Source organism: Plecotus auritus (genome assembly GCF_963455305.1).
Source record: "Plecotus auritus genome assembly, chromosome: 7".
NCBI lineage: Eukaryota > Metazoa > Chordata > Mammalia > Chiroptera > Vespertilionidae > Plecotus > Plecotus auritus.
The window spans coordinates 172,231,583-172,248,386 of record NC_137774.1 but is presented as its reverse complement, the minus strand read 5'-3'; the positions used below and the strand labels follow the sequence as shown (position 1 = coordinate 172,248,386).

The window sequence follows — 16,804 nt, the reverse complement described above, 5'->3', positions numbered from 1 at the left end:
TATTCTTGTCTATATATCAAATAAAAAATGCTGGTTACTACCCACTGTACTTATTTCATGACCCATAGTGGTACATGACCCAGTTTTAAAACGCTGTTCTAGAGGAGATGCTTTGAAATGAGCATCATAAGCACTCCTATCATACCCATTTTAGATGTTTTTAATGGATTTTGTATTCTTCTTTCATAGATAAAAACATTTAAAAATCAATGTTGTTCCAGATTAGTTTAGTACTAAAATACATGTATAATTTAATTCTCTGTTTCACATTCAGCATATGTGTAGGTTCCATTAAAATTAGACTTTCATGAAGATTTAATGAATAATTATATATTGAAATTATATTTCAGAAATGCCTTTTTCTGAGGGCCCTACCCTATCCAATGCACATTGAAGCTTGTAATGTAGTATAACACATAACTGGTCCCTTTGATTTAAGAACATAAGGCATAGACATGCAAAAATGTAAACACTAATATAGGAAAGTCATAGGATTATAAATGGATGGCATGGATAATAAAATCTATAAATTTAGAGGTAAGGATTAATGAAAGGACAAAGCTTGTTCTTGAAGGACATCCATTTCTATCATGTTAACAAAGATGGATAAAATATGTTGAATATACTTCATAAATACTATCACAAATTTGATTAAGGTATTTCATTTAAAAATTTGCAGAACTTATTTCCAGACTGTTAAATTGTTTGATACTTTTGTAGCTCACCCTCAAATCAACATCTATAATTAACTCTTCAAAGTTTCTTGAAATAAGTAACTTAATTATCCTAAATATAAAATAAAACACTACATACATGTCCTTTACTTCTTTTACTATATTTTAAAATTTTGTTCTTATAAGTTATTTTTATCACTAATAAAAGATAGAACTGGTTAGCATAAAATAGTGAGAAGAAAATTGTTTTCTAAAATTTTTAATTTCTATCATTTTTTGACAAATTGTATTTCTCTTAATGATAAGTATTATCAATAAAAATAATTTATAATTTGTCAATTATACCAAGCTGACTACATTCAATAGTTAATACTTAAAATCCACTTAAAATATTTTATTAAATCTTCTGCAATTTATTGATCAAGAATACATATGGGACTATCCCCACTCTGGCAAATAAAATGAGTACTATAATTCAGTACTTAAAGAATGGGGGTAATATCAAATCAGATTAAAGGTTGATTGGGCTGCCCTACAAATTAAGAATGAATAAATCAAGGATAAAAGACCACCATAAATCAACTGATTTGAGAAAAAGTTTCAAAAATGTAAGAGCAGAATAAATGGATAACGTTGAGGAAAACAATTATTAAGCAACACCCCCCCCCCAAAACCAAGAAACAAGACAATGAAATCAAGAAAACACTAAGATTAAATTAATAGATTCTACACAAGATCTCAACTTGGATACTTAAATTTAGGCAAGTAAAACACATTGATTTAATAGAGAAATATTCTGATACGCATTGAAACAATGTCTTTAATTGCATGATCTGGAAAAAATTGGTATAAACTATGTACAACTTAAAACCTTTAAAGGCAGAGAGAGCTTGTCGTTTTCAGTCACTAATGTGTAGCAGGTGTTGGTCATAAAGCTAATAAGCACCTAGGAAGTCTCTGATAAGTAAATGAGGGAAGAAACTGAAAACCAAGATTCCTAAAATTTAAAAGTAAATGCTACAATAATGTCAAGACTCTGGTTACCTGGACCTGCAAAATTATTAGTTTACCAGGAACATTTAAAAAAGTATATAGGAAGATAATTGTGTTTCCTTAAGCAAATTGAAATTTTAGTATTTTAAACTGAGTGAAAAAGACATCTGTATAAGACTTAAAGCTATTCTTAAAGATTAATCTGGGTAAACTTATAATTAACAGGCTGTTGAATTTATGAAACAATGTCTAATTAAATGTATTAATGGTTATAAAATAACTATCAAGACTGTCTTTTCTTGTCCAAAAATTCCATAAATGAAATATGATTGTTATATCACAGCCAAGGGCTTATTGCAGGTTCTAGTTTGCTGGTATACTTACTTATTTTAATTTAAAAGGTCGTTGGTTTTTCCAGCCACTAGAAAGTAAAAATTCTCAAATTTGTTTCATAGTTTTCAAAAATTATCAATTAATTTATTGGCACCCCTAGCGCTTTCATAAAGTAAATGTACATGAACAGCAAGCTAAAAGGTGAATTAAAATATCCACACTAATCCTGACCTCGGCTTTCACTGAACCTTTTCTTCTGAAGGAAACTGTAAAAAATAAATCTCACTAGCATTTGCTTTGCTTGACAGCATAATTGAGTAGTAACCAGGGTAGCCATATGTGCTCCTTTATATAAGGCCTAGAAGCACACACCTTTTGAATCACTGTGACTGGCACTCATTTTGTGCCCATTAAATACTTGCTGAATGAACTTTTCCAGTAGTGCTGTATTTGAGCTAAGCCAACCGATTCAAACAGACTTTATTTTAGTGAAAATAGCATGTATTTTGCAAGAAAAAAAAAAGGGGGGCAGACAGAAGGAACGACACACCTTGTGATTCAGGAAGAGAGCAAAGCTAATTGGCCCAGTGTATGATCATGCGCTCCATCCACTGTCCTCTCTAGCAAGCCCATTTACAGAAACCTGAAAAAAAATTTTTTTTCGCTCGTTTGTGGGCTTCTGGTGTTGGAGGGAAAGTGCCTTTTTCTAGAACTCTGTAATAAACTTGCATTTTTCCTTATTTTTTTTTTCAGTTTCCACCTATCTTTCATAAAGTTATCTGTAGCATTTAAGTACATATAATTATACATTAAGGAACAAAGTTCAGAAATTGGGGGTGGGGGTGGGGGTGGGGGGAGCAAGGCAGTCATGCCTCATTCATTCATTAACCAAATACTAAGCATCTGTGTGTGTCCGCCATGATTCTAGCCATATTTCCTCTACAAACACCGGCGGAGGAAAACAAAACCTTTTATCCTCGGGGAGCTTAAGCTCTATTGGGGAAAACAGATGATAAACCTGCATGATCAGGAGAATGCCAGAAGGGTGAAATGGGGGAGGGGAACAGGGAACTCGCAGCTTAACAGGGGGCCGCGGAAGCCGGGAGGTGCCATTAGAGCGAACACCTGCAGGCGAGGGCGCCAGCTCCGCGGACGCCGGGGGAAAGCCTGGCGGAGACGGAGGTCCGCCGGCCGGGACCCCGCGGCTGGGCTCTTCCTCTCCGCTAGGTGCAAAGCCATGGGAGGGTCTCGGGGACGAGATCTGATCTAGTCCCTCCAGTGATTTTCTTTTTCTTTCTTTTTTTTTATTTTTAAGGCAAAAGGAGTAACCTGTAGGCAAAATTTCCCATTTACAATGAACGTTATCATGAAAACTAAGTTCGTGAACATATAACAAGTACCGCCCCGTTTAGTAAAATTCGCTTACCTACTTGCACTCTTTACCTGGAGAACAGCCCCCTTCTAATTTACACAAGTAAACTTAAAAGAACCGCGGAACGATCGGATACTTCACGGGTTCTAAGAGACTACCCGAAGCCCGGTGCTCTCATCACATTTGTACTCCAGCCTGGCCCGGGACCTCGCTGTTTCCAATGAAGCGAGGTCTGAAACCGGCTGGCCCCAGGCTCACCCGGGGCCCGCGGTCGCCCGGTGGCCCGGTGGCCGGGGTCGCGGCGGGCGACTCCGGCGCGCTCGGCTCCACCCACACTCGAGGGGGGCGCGGACCCGCGCGCTCCGGGCCGCCGCGGGCCAGCCGCTCGCTCCAACAGCGTCGCCTACAGGTCTTTATCCCGACAGTTAGGGAAGAATCAAAACCACCGCCAACAAAAAGGAGATTCAGAAAAGACCGCATATTTCCAGAAATAAATGCATCGCAGACACGATTCCAATTCGATCCAGCTGGGAATCTTCTTCACCTCCACGGGTGACGTTCTGACTCCGCAGAAATAATGCAGAAACGGGCGTAACGTCCGGCCTCCCCTAAGGAGAGAAGGTGTACGATACATCCATCCACCAGGCTGCAGGAAGACCATTGAAAAAAATGCACCGTCGCCGTCGAATCGCGGGCGTCCTCTACATGGCCGCCCCCAGCTCGGCTCCCTAAAGCCAATGACGACCTGCCGGGGCAGCGAGTGCGGCCTGCGAGCCGGGCCGGGCCGGAGCGCCCCCCACGCACACGACCACCAGCGAAGCCGGACCCCGCTCCGCTCGGCCTCCAGGAAAATCCAGACCCTGGCGAGCCGGCCCGCCCGCGCCGCAGCGAAGACGCCGCTGCGCAGGATCGGCCGTCAAAGGCAACATCCACAGCCGCCCTGAGGCGGAGCAGGACGCGCAGGAGAGCCGCCGCGTCGCTGCCGGCCCGGCCGGACCCGGGGAGCGGTGCGGAACGGCGCGGCGCGGCCGAGGACGCGAGCCGAAGTGGCGGCGGCGGCGGTGGCGGAAGTGGAGTGGGGAAGAGGGGGTGGTTGTTAGTGTTTGGCGCCGGTGGAGGGAGTCATTCCTGCAGCTGCACTTCCGGTCGGCATTTTGTTCTGAGAGGGAGAGACGGAACGAGAGAGAGACACACACAGGGCTCCTTCCCCCCCGCCCTCCCCCCCCTCCCTCCGTCGGTACCGACTCACCCGACACCACCAAGCCGCAGGGAGGGACGCCCCCGCCGACAGGAGGATTATTCCCGGGCCGGCGGCGATGCCCCCCCGGTAGCTCGGGCCCCGGCCGGGTGTTTGTGAGTGTTTCTATGTGGGAGAAGGAGGAGGAGGAGGAAGAAGAAGCAGCGATTTGTCTTCTCGGCTGGTCTCCCCCCGGCTCTACATGTTCCCCGCACTGAGGAGACGGAAGAGGAGCCGTAGCCACCCCCCCTCCCGGCCCGGATTATAGTCTCTCGCCGCCGCGGCCTCGGCCTCCCCGGATTCCGACGCCGATTCGCCCAGGTAAATTCCTGCTCTTTATTTCGGCGGCGGCGGCGGCGCCAGGTCCCAGCGTCTCTCCTCGGCGCTCCCCTCCCCGCGCTTCCTTGGCGGCCCAGGTCCCCTCCGCGGCGAGTCTGGAGTTCGCTCCTCTCGGGTGGCTGCCGCCCTGCTCGGCGGCGGTTCGTCCCCTCTCCGGCCGGCTCCGGTGGCGGGGACGGTCCTGCCGGGCGGCCGGGGAGGCGTAGGCCCGGCGGAGAGCGCAGGCCGCGGGCCAGCGGAATCTACTTGAGCTCGGGGATTAGGAGCGCTGCGGGCTGCGCGGGGCTGCCGCCGCTCGGTGACAGGCCTCGCCCGGGAGACGAGCCCTGGCCAGTGAGGAGGCGGAAACAATACCACTAGCGGCGAGGGTGCCCTGGGCGTCCCCATATTTACAACTTTCCTGGTCCGGGAGTGGGGAACGTCCCAGTGAAACAAACAACCCCCCTTCTTCCCCCTGTGACCCCATGAAGGGAGGAAGTAGTTTCAGTTAGTGAGACAAATGTAAATACTCCGACACGGAGCCTGTGGTAATTCCTGCCCTGGGTAAAACTTGTTTGGACGTTGGAAAGTTAAGAAAGACTCATTTTCTTTCTTTTTTTTTTTTTTTCAAAGAATTCAGTGGTTCGCACGAATATTTAATACAGAAAACCATAGTGTGGTAGACGCTGCCTGTACCCCCCTGCCCGCCCCCCCGCCCCAAAGAGCTCTTAGGTTGTTGTTTGACAGTGTCTGTTGCACATGGACTTTATTCAAAGACACGAATAAAAGTACTTGACAGGTTTCCCCGGCCACTTTGCATTTGTGTGTGTTATATAAGGACGGTTTCCAACGACTGTACGTGAAATACTTAGGTACTTCCTGATCTCACCGAGGAGAAGTATAAAAGGGGTTTTGAATGTTCTGAAGAAGAGCGCTGAGACACACAGGTGAAACCAATTTTCTTTCAAAGTATACAAATTAATTAGGCTTAAAATCCCTGGGAGGTTTTTTGGTGTTTTTTTTTTGTTTTGTTTTTTTAAAAAGGTAGAAGGTGCCATCCTTTCATGTCAAGGCAGATCTTGTCGAGGTCCCAGGATTGTCATTGGCTGTTTGTGCCCAGGATGTTTGACTGGGTAATGAGAGAGGTGTCATTTTAATAGGTCAAATGTGTATCTGTAAATGCTGGAGTCAAACAGAAGTTCTGTCTTAAAAGCTAGTTCAAGTGTAAATTGAGTGTTTTGAGCTTGTTTCTGGAGGCATAAGCTTGGTAGAAAGGAAAGACAAGCAACGGGAAAGTTTATGTTCCACATTGCATAGAAAAATAAATGTACCTGGGTGAGACGCTTTTTGAGACTTTGTATCATATTCTCTGTAGGGAAATTTTCATTGGTTAAAATGAAGCAGCACTGATCAACAAAGTCTCTTGTTTTACTAGTGGATGCTACATTGGTTCGAATTTTGTGTGTCTTGTTAAATTGTCATTGTAGGACGAGTAACTTTTCTGAAGGTTATTTTTGAGTTTAGCATTCTGCTTAAAATAAGTTGTGCCACATTTACTGCAAACGTGTGGAAAAATGTTAAAAAGAGTGAAGTTAATATAGCTGTCACGTACTAGGCGTGTTTTTAATGCTATAAATCCGTGTAGTAGTCAGTGGCGTGTCCGTGATTTGTATTGGTCAGGGAGCAGTTTGAATTTTAAAAAGCCTGAAGCTCCTGCTGAGCCCCAGTGCCGGCCTCCCTCCCTCCCACTAATCTCCCATTCCTGTCTTTGTGCTGCCTGCTCCTGTTAGACACTGTTTGCTGCGGGGCCTCAGGCCTGCACTGGGTGGGGGGCATGTGAATGGGGGCCTGCGAGGGGCAGAGAACACAGAGAGGAGAAACACTTCATGTCTGAAGCAGAGGGTTTGGGTTGGGGAGGCAGATAAGGGCTTCGGTATAAATGTTTAAAAGGCCCTTGTATGAACCTGTAATTGTCTTTACAACTTTTATGTAAATAAAATACGGAGACATGCCAAGGAATGAACATATTGGGAAGGAGTTCTCCTTGCGTAGTTTTCATCAACAGAAGGAACTTTTGGAGTTTTATACCTAAAGGGAGCTTTCTTACACAGATGTTTCTGTGTAAGGTATCTCTTTATGTGACTTTTTTTTCTTCTAGTGGCTTTGGAATTAAAGTGAATTAATTCTTATCAGGGCTTGTTTTCCCAATTGTATATAGTTAGCAATCTCTAATACAGATTGTGTGATAGCTTTTATTAAAATAGCATAAACATTTCTTTCAAGTAAATTGAAAATATTTTTTATTTGGTTAACTGATCAGGTTATTTTTAATGGAGAAGACATAAAACTTGAATAAAAACTAAGCTGGAACTTTAAATTTTTGATAACTTAGTTGGAATGAATAATTTGTGTTTCCCTGGAGATTATGAATAGCCTGCTGTGCTTCCTCTGTATTGGTTGGGACGTCACCAGTGGTTAATCCTATATTTCCATTTTTTTTTAATTCAGTGAAAGGAGGCAACCATAGTGTTCCAGTAATCTTGTAATGCTAGTTATATTATTTGGAGAAATATTTCCTAATATGCCTAAAGGAAATTTCAGCATTATGGTTTACTGTTTCTCTTTAGTCTGCAGAATTAACAATAACTTATAATAATTGAAATCAGTTTTCACATAAATAATGAAAATCTAGTAAATAAAATTAAAATGGAATATTAAATAATTGTTAGTGTTTTGAGAAGAGTATATAGGATGCTTCCTTTTAAAGCCATTCAACATTTGTTTACTAGTTATTTAAAAGCATTTTAAACCTATGCTAGTGATCACTAAAATACTGTCCTTTAAGAAGAAAAAAATTATATTTGAAGAAAGACAGACTATTTGAGATTCTCTTTGGGGAGGAAAAGAAAGTTTTCAGTATGGTGATAAATATAGTTTTAGTTTTCTGCATAGTAAAAATTACTAAATATCAAAAATATTTGAGCAAAGCCATACCAATTCTCACATGAAATTTTCTTTATTTGGGGTTGGACTATCCAGCTCAAACATGTATTTTTTTAAGGCTTCCTAATTTCATATTTAATTTTTTTCAGTACCAATTCGTCATTAAACTGCGAGAACATTTGAACCTGCCTGTGTTATGTTTTGACATATAATGTGGTATTTTTACTTTCTAAAAATAAGATGTAAAAATTAATAATATAAGTAAATAAAAACTAAAAAGTTTGAGTTTTATATAATTTCATTTAACTTTCCCCACCCCATTGCTTATTAGGAAAAGCATAATTTGTATGTAATTCTGAAATTTTATTCAGCTCCATATGAAGTGATTGGAAAGACTGAAGTAAATAAAAATCCCTTTTAGAGAAATGTCACTTCAGTTCTGTTTGTCACATTTATTTGCCATAAAACGAATAGGAAATTACTGACTAGGAACTTTATAGAAGTCTGATAATTAACTATTTAGTTGAAGATGTTTATTTTAATATCTTGAGCATACTAAGTTGACTTTGGTAGTTATTTATGAGCTCATCTAGCCTTTGAAAGTCATTTAAAAATACACTTTTAAAGTAGAGTTTTCTCTATTTTTAGCAGTTGTCTTTGTATTTTTAAATTGGTCCTTTTTCAAAGTGACTGAATTCCTTTATAAATATTCTAATTTCCCTGTGAAAGAAGTGACCAGCATGATTTCCATTTTTCTGATGAAAAACTTGACATCAGAAGGCCCCGTGTTTGGTATAGATTCATGTAGTGAGTCAGTGGGACAACAAGAGATTCCCTGACTCTTAATAGTTTTTTGTTAATGTTGCTTTAAGAAATATCTGAGCTCTGGTTATGGTGTCATGTATTGCTCAGTGCTGACACTGATACCATTTTTGACTTTTTCAATTTTTTTTTTTTATTGATTTCAGAGAAGAGGAGAGAGAGATAGAAACATCAATGATGAGAGAGAATCATTGATCGGCTGCCTCCGGTACACCCCACACTGGGGATCGAGCTTGCAACCCTTGACTGGAATCTAACCCGGGAACTTTCAGTTCACAGGGTGACGCTCTATCCACTGAGCAAAACTGGCTAGGGCGACTTTTTCAATTATCTTGAGTCCAAGGTGCTTATCTTCTTTTAGAGAGGTATACCTGTCTTTTGGTCCCCCCCCCTCCCCACCATGAAAATAGTACTTTTACATCAGAAATCCTGACCTTGTGTGATTGAGTTTATTTATATATCTCTATATATAAACGCCTAAGGGACCGTTCCTTCGGCCATTCAACCGGTAGCTATGATGTGCACTGACCACCAGGGGGCAGATGCTCAACACACAGGCATGGGAACATGGAACAGACTGATGATTCTCAGGGGGGAGGGGGAGGGCAGGAAGAGATTAACCAAAGATCTTATATGCATACTAGAGGCCCGGAGCATGGATTCGAGCACTGGTGTGGTGCCTTGGCCTGTTCTGTGGGAATCGGGCCAAAACCAGCAGTCCGACATCCCCCGAGAGGTCCTGGATTGTGAGAGGGCGCAGGCCAGGCAGGGGGCCTCTAGTTTATAGATGTCCCTCCTAAGAAATGTAAGTGGATTAGCTGTGTTTGTAGTAAACAGTACATAATGAATCCTGCAAGTTTTATTTTTACACTATTTTTTAAATTACTAGAGTGGAATTTTATTGTTTACAGTTGATTTAAAAACAATTTTGTTTTTTAATTGTCTTTTATTCCCAAAGTGTTATTATTAGTAGAGATTATTTTTGTTTTATCTAGCATTGCCAGCTAGATAAGATTTTGAGGGCCTATTATTTATTAGGAATTGTGTTAAATATGTCCCCATTATATTATCTTATTTAATGCCTCTAAAAAGCTCATGAATTATAAATAGTTACCACCCATAATTTACAGACGAAGAAACGGATGGTGGAAACGTTGGAAAATTGCCCATTGTCTTATAATTAGTAAATGATGGATCTCATTTATGTGTGTTCTTAAGGATTTAGGACTCCTTATTTCTAGTTTTAGTAAAATCTTAATAATATCCTTTGGTTGCTCATTTGATTCAATAATGTTGTCAAGGAAATTGTTTACTTCAGGCAAAGAACTAAAATAGAATTCTGACTATACGTTATATATATATATAATGTTTACTATCAGCAAATCTTTACTATCTATTTTAAATGTGAGTTGTTAAGCAATCTGTGATCTTTTTAGTGTTAGGTTTTTTTATAGTTGAAATTGTCAAAGCATCTATTTTTAGAAAGGGAAAATTCATCTTTAGTGAGTTATTTCATTCATAGAAATGTTTATGACCAATTGTAGTATAGTAGATGAATCTATAAATTAGTATGACATAATTTTTTAAGTTCCATTATTTATATAACCCAAGAATCTGATCCCTTCAAAGTTATCAACTTTAAAAGTTGTACACTTATTCCAAGTTGTTGCCATTACATTCAACCTTATGGGGATTCCTTCAGCGAATATTTTGAGAGTCTTTGAGATAGTTTTTTTTCTTATCCTTACTAGTAAATCTTTATCTTCAGGGTGGATTTGAGTTTTAGAGACAGTAAAAAGTAATTTAGAACTTAGTTTAGGAAAACTAAGATTTAGTAAGGTATTTTTTGTGTTGGGCTCTATATTAAGTGCTTTTACATTTGTATTAAGTGATTTCCATGTAGCAGAAACTATACCAGGAGATTTAAATGGATTTTCTCAATTCTTTAAGGTATAATATGAGTTTGGTTGTGTTTATTATCCCAAGATACATGAGAAAACTGAGGTATAGAATGATTAAGCAACTAGTCCAAGGTCACACAGCTGTGGAAGAAAGTGGAGAAAAGGACTCCAGAGTTAATGCTTCGCGCATCAACCTTAACCACTACGCTGTGTATTGCGATTTGAACCACCCAGTGAGGTGAGTGACAGTGTTCTTGTCTTACAGACAAGGAAACTGAGGCTCATCATGTTCAAGAAACTTGTCCAGGGTTGCAAAGCTAGCAAGTGTTAGAGATAAGATTCCAACCCAAATATTTCTAATTCTAAAACTTCTTTCCATTTTGCCACACTGTCTCCTTAAGATTTATAATATATATATATTTTTTTAAGTAAAAAGGTTAGGCTTGGCTATAGAGATGTGAGACTATTTTTCTTGTGTGGCCGATAAAGAGATCCTGAGGATATTTTAAATAGAGGATCAGCTATAGTCAATATATTATTTGATAGTCTTTTTAAAAATTACCTTGTTATTTTACACCAAGTATAATATACAAAATGTTTAAATAGGGCATTGATTTTTAAATACTGGGTGGAGCAAAAGTGGGTTTATAGTTTATGTAGAAAATAATACAATAATTATAAACTCTCTTTTGCTTACTCCCACCTATAAACCTTCTTTTGCCTTACCTTGTATATGCATGCTGTATCTGGAATAGATAGCTTTTGAAAATGTAGAAAAGCCACTTTGTTGTCATAATATCATTATTTTCTATAAAAATTTTCAGCATTAAAAAATATCCCCAAAAGTATATTAAATTTGCAACATAATTTATGTAGTTAAGTTGTTTTGCCATTGTACATATCATTTAATGTGAATATACTAATCTCTTAAAGTGTTCCATGGCATATATTTACCCTTTAGCAGAATATAAAAACTTTTTCAGTATATAGAAATATAGAATTAGCAACATTAATTAACTTATTAAAATAATTTTTTACATCTTCTGAGAAACTCGGGTGTTCTGACATTATTTTGGAATACTGGATTTCTTTTTGTTAGATTTAACATATTTGGGTCAGTTACACTTCTCAGTCCTTTAGTCTTGTGCTGATGAAATGTGTACTTGTCTGATATGAATACCGTTGTTTTTTTAAATAGTTATTCTAGATCCCTTAAAAACGAACAGTGCTTGAAACAATAATGAATTGTAAAACTCAAGCAATAGTTTACTGTAAAAATATTAATTTTTATGACTGCATGTGTTTAATATTTTTATTTGCAAAACCAAAATGTCTTTGAAATTAAACTTAGCAAGACAATACATCACTGAGTTTTCTCAGTAGTGCTATTTGGCAACTGTTTCAGGATTTTAAAAGCACTTTTAGTTATCTTTATCTGATAGGATTGTGGGTTGCCAATTTCCACCTAGAAAAATTAATTATCTGAGTAAAAGCTATATGTAATTTAGTTTTTCCTTGGTAATGACCAAGTGGAATTTTTACATGAGTGTAGATTGGGCTTAACTTCCCCTCCCCCCGGCTCTTTTCAATACTATTCTTTAAAAATTGATGCACATGACTTAATGTTTTCCCCCCAGGGCTCTGCCTATGCCTAACAAAACTGTAAGGTTGAAAGTTGAAATGTAATGACCTAAAAGCTATTGTTATCATTCTTTCTGTTTTGAGACAAGAATTAGGAATCCAGTATTTATGCCATAACCTACCTTCAAGTTACCTTGAAAGACATATATGACATATGCTTTTTATTTAATTTTACTAAACTTTTTACCCTTTTCTCTTTCCCTTTTCATGTCTTCCTTTCTCTTCCAATGTTCTTGAATCTTTTTCTCCTAAGCAAATTTTTACATAGCACCGTGAATATAGGTGGTGGTGTTAATGTGCATGGTCCTATAACATATCACCGTTGATCCTTGAACAACACAGGTTTGAACTGAGTGGATTCCCTTATGCATAGATTTGTTTTTTCCAATATAGTATTACTTCCCTTGATAAAACATAGAGCAGTTTGAAAGGCCTCAAATTCTGAGATCTTCATAAGTTCAAAATGTTACTAGTAAAAAAGCACTGACATAAACTGTGAAAATACATATTTGTATAGCATTCCTACTTTCTTCCGTAAACATATGTTACTTTTCAAAAGTCAAGGACCAGAAATTTTTTTTAAGGAGGAAGAGAAAACATGGCCTTTTTGTGTGAAAGTTTCCGTGGTTAGTTGATTTCATAGTATTTGTCAGTGTGTCTACTTGTATCTCTCTCTCTCTTTTTTTAATATATATATTTTATTGATTTTTTTACAGAGAGGAAGGAAGAGGGATAGAGAGTTAGAAACATCAATGAGAGAGAAACATCTATCAGCTGCTTCCTGCACACCCCCTACTGGGGATGTGCCCACAACCAAGGTACATGCCCTTGACTGGAATCGAACCTGGGACCCTTCAGTCGGCAGGCCGACGCTCTATCCACTGAGCCAAACCAGTTAGGGCTACTTGTATCTCTTAATGAAATAAATTATTCCTTTGTCAACCATACTCAACCACCAGTCCTGTAGTATATATATTATTTTCATCTTTGTGTCTGTAACACCATCGTAGTGCTTGTCCTGTGTTGTAGTTATTCAGTACATTTTTGTTGAATTGATTAATTGGAATTGTACTATATGATATTTCTTTAATATATTTCTAAATCTAAGATTTCTGAGGGTAAGTATATTTTTGTGTTAATTTCAAAATAATTTTCTTGGATAGAGATTATATCCTTGAGGCTTCTTTTTGGGTAAAAACACTTTGTTTGCATACATCCTTAACAATACATACATATACTTGTACATAAAAATAAATCAAAGAAAAGATCAAAACAGAGTTCCTTCTTTAGCTGTTGGTAAGGATTGTATTATTTTGGGCAATAGAATTGGGAGTAAGCTACTGGGGTTTATTGCAAGAGGGAAGGTGTCTACTTTCTTGTTTTAAGCTTAAGATTGATTTATTATAGTTTTCATTTTCTTTGCTAATCTAATTATGTATAATACTGCATAAATACTGCAGATAAGTTAACTATAATGAGAAATACATTACAGTACATTAAAAATGCTTTTCAACTAAAATAGTGATATAATGACTTAATTTTATTTTTAATTTAAGTAAGGCTTATTTGAGATATTTACACAGTAAAGTTCACTGTTTTAGGTTTACAATTTGATGAGTTTTGACAAACATATACAGTCTTACAACCACCACCACCACCACCACCACCACCACCACCACCACCACCACCACCACCACCACAATCAAGACATGAAATACTTCCATCACCCCAAAAATTCCCTTATGTTCTTTTGTAATCAGTTTCATACACCTCATTCCAGCCCCTGGCAGTTTTGTCTTTTCTAGAATGTCATATAAATGGAATCATACACTGTGTAGGCTTCTGTGTCAGGTTTGTTTCACTTAGAACAAGGGTTTTGAGATTCAGCCATGTCGTTGAATGTATTAGTAGTTTATTAGTGACTGAATTTTGAAATTGAATGTAATATGCACTTTAACTTTGGTACAGCGCTGTCAAAAATACTTAGAACAGCTTTAGATATTTCTCTCAGATCTTGTGGCTGCTTTATTTTTGGACACAATTCTACTTATTTTTACCCCTCCTAAAATTATTGTAATTGACATTATTATTAAGTGGCATTTATTTATATATTAGTTAATTCTGTTAGATGTTCTACAGAGCAGGTAAGATAGACATTGTCCTCTGTTTCATCATAATTAAAATAGGTAGCATTATCTACTTTGAACATATAGCACATAGAAACTGGAACAAGAAATGAAGGATAGTACAATAGTAACTCACCAAAAATTGCATTTACATTTTGCTTTAAGTTTAATGTTTGTTGTTTGTACTAAAAATAGAACATAGGTTACAATGAATAACAGTCATGACTCATGCTTAAAGTTAGAGAAGCAGAAGCAGTGCTCTCTAGGGTAGGGCAGATCATGAGAAAAGGGTCCTTTTCTTGACAGTTTCTTTGACTACCCCTCCTCCACCCACTAGCTTCCTTTTGAAACAGCTTTCTCCCTTGGGTTCAGGGATATATCAGTCTCTTCTTGTTCTTCCTCTGTGTATTTGGCTTTTCATTGCACACTCTTGCCATTCTTCCCTTTGCCTGCCCCTTAAATATTGATATTCCCGAGGTGGTTTTTCAACCTTCGTTCTGTTTCTCTTCCTATTCATCTCACCTATTCACATGACTTTTTACATGCTTACTACCTGTATGCTGATGACTCATAAATCTATCTCCAAAATATATTTCTTTTCTGAGACGGGCCCAACTGTCTACTAGGTACCTCCTGATGTTCCATAAATACTATAAATTTGAAAGTATATAAATCTGAACTCATCCTTAAGTTCTTCCCTACTCTTAAACCCCTGTCCACTCCAAAAGAAAGAAAACTATTCTTACAACTATGTGAAATAGGTTAATGTTTCCACCATCAGCTCAGTTGCCTAAACTAGACACTTGGTAATGATGCTTTACCCTTCTCCTTTAGTGTACTGCCAGTCCAGTTGTTCACCAGTTCTGACATTCATAACCTCTCCCTGAATATCAATTGAACCCATTCTCCTTCTGCTATTTTGATTCTGAGTGTGGGCATGTACATAAATTTGTCAGATGAAATAATGTCTGGCATCTTAAGAAATATTTAGAGGTAATTATAAAAGATGTATTTAGTGATAAGATACTTTTGCTCATATACTTGGGTTCTGGTATTTAAAAATAAAGTGTAATCTTCAGTAACATTCATGCTTTATAACCTAAATGGGACTGACTGTCTTCTGTATACATTTCCATTATATCTAAAATCGAGGGCTTCTGACTTGCTGCCTGTTTTATCAGCGAAAACAGTTTGAACTCAGCCTTGATCTTTCCATACCTTACTTTTAGGGTACTACATTTCATGGATGTGGACATTCATTTCAGTATTGTGTGCGTAAGTGTTCGGGAGCAGAGTCTGAGGAGAAGAAAACAGGAATGTAGCCGGGTTAGGTAAAGGAAGGGCTTTTGAATCGACTTTCCTATTCTGTGAAAATAAGTTCACGTCAATAACATTTTCAGTTTTCTTTCAGATAAAAAAACTAAAGAAAGAAATGCAGTGAAATATGATACCATTCAGTTGTTAGGCATGCATAAGCTTTTAATGGCAAGAGCCAGATATGTTGTAACAGTATTACTTGTTTGTGAATTTGGAAGTCATTGCTCATGGCTTTGTATAACCTTACAGTGTTTCTTCCTTAGAATAAGAAGTTTATTCTAGTTTTTATTGTACAGGGCTCTTCCAGGGCCTTCTTAGTGTATTTGTTTGTCCAGCTTAATCTGAAGACTGCTTCCTTGGTTTTCTATGAAATTCATAAACATCGATCTTGTAGTGAGAACTGTTACTTTGCTCATAATGGATTATCTTTACAAATATAACTAAAAGTCTACTTTTAACTTTAAAATTATTTTAAATTTTATTTTTCATTTACAGTTCATATTCAGTATTATTTTGTATTAGTTTCAGATGTATATCATAGTGGTTAGATAGTCATACTTTACAAAGAGATCTCTCTGGTGTTTCAAGTACCCATCTGGCACCATACATAATTATTACAACGTTATTGACTCTATTACCTGTGCTGTACTTTATGTGCCTGTAACTATTTTGTAGCTACCAATTTGTACTTCTCAGTTTCTTCTCCTTTTCCCCTCAGTTCCCCAAACCCCCTCTCTGGTAACCATCAATCTGTTCTCTGTATCTTTAAGTGTGTTTCTGTTTTTTGTTTATATTGTTCTTTAGATTCCACATATATGTAAAATCATATGGTATTTATCTTTCTCTGACTACTTATATTATTTAGCATAATACCCTCTAGTTCCCTCCACGCTATCACAAATAATAAGATTTCGTTATTTTTTATGGCTGAGTAATATTCTATTGTTTATATGTACCACAACTTTTTAATACACTCATCTACTTTTTCTTTTTAGTCCTCACCCCAGGATATGCTTATTGATTTGAGAGAGAGGGAGGGAGGGAGACAGAGAGACAGATACATCGATGTGAGAGAGAACATCAATTGGTTGCCTTACATACATGCCTCAACTGGGGATCAAACCCGA

General features: G+C 38.1%; 1 protein-coding gene across 2 annotated transcripts in view; it reads left to right on the top strand.

The window, feature by feature from the left end:
• The first annotated feature begins 3,706 nt into the window (after positions 1-3,706).
• NIPBL (NIPBL cohesin loading factor) overlaps positions 3,707-16,804 on the top strand; it is a 187,960-nt gene continuing 174,862 nt past the window's right edge. For both annotated transcript variants that reach the window (XM_080677539.1, XM_080677540.1), the window contains exon 1: positions 3,707-4,930. The gene's annotated coding sequence lies outside the window, so the exon portion shown is untranslated. The remainder of the gene's footprint in view (positions 4,931-16,804) is intronic.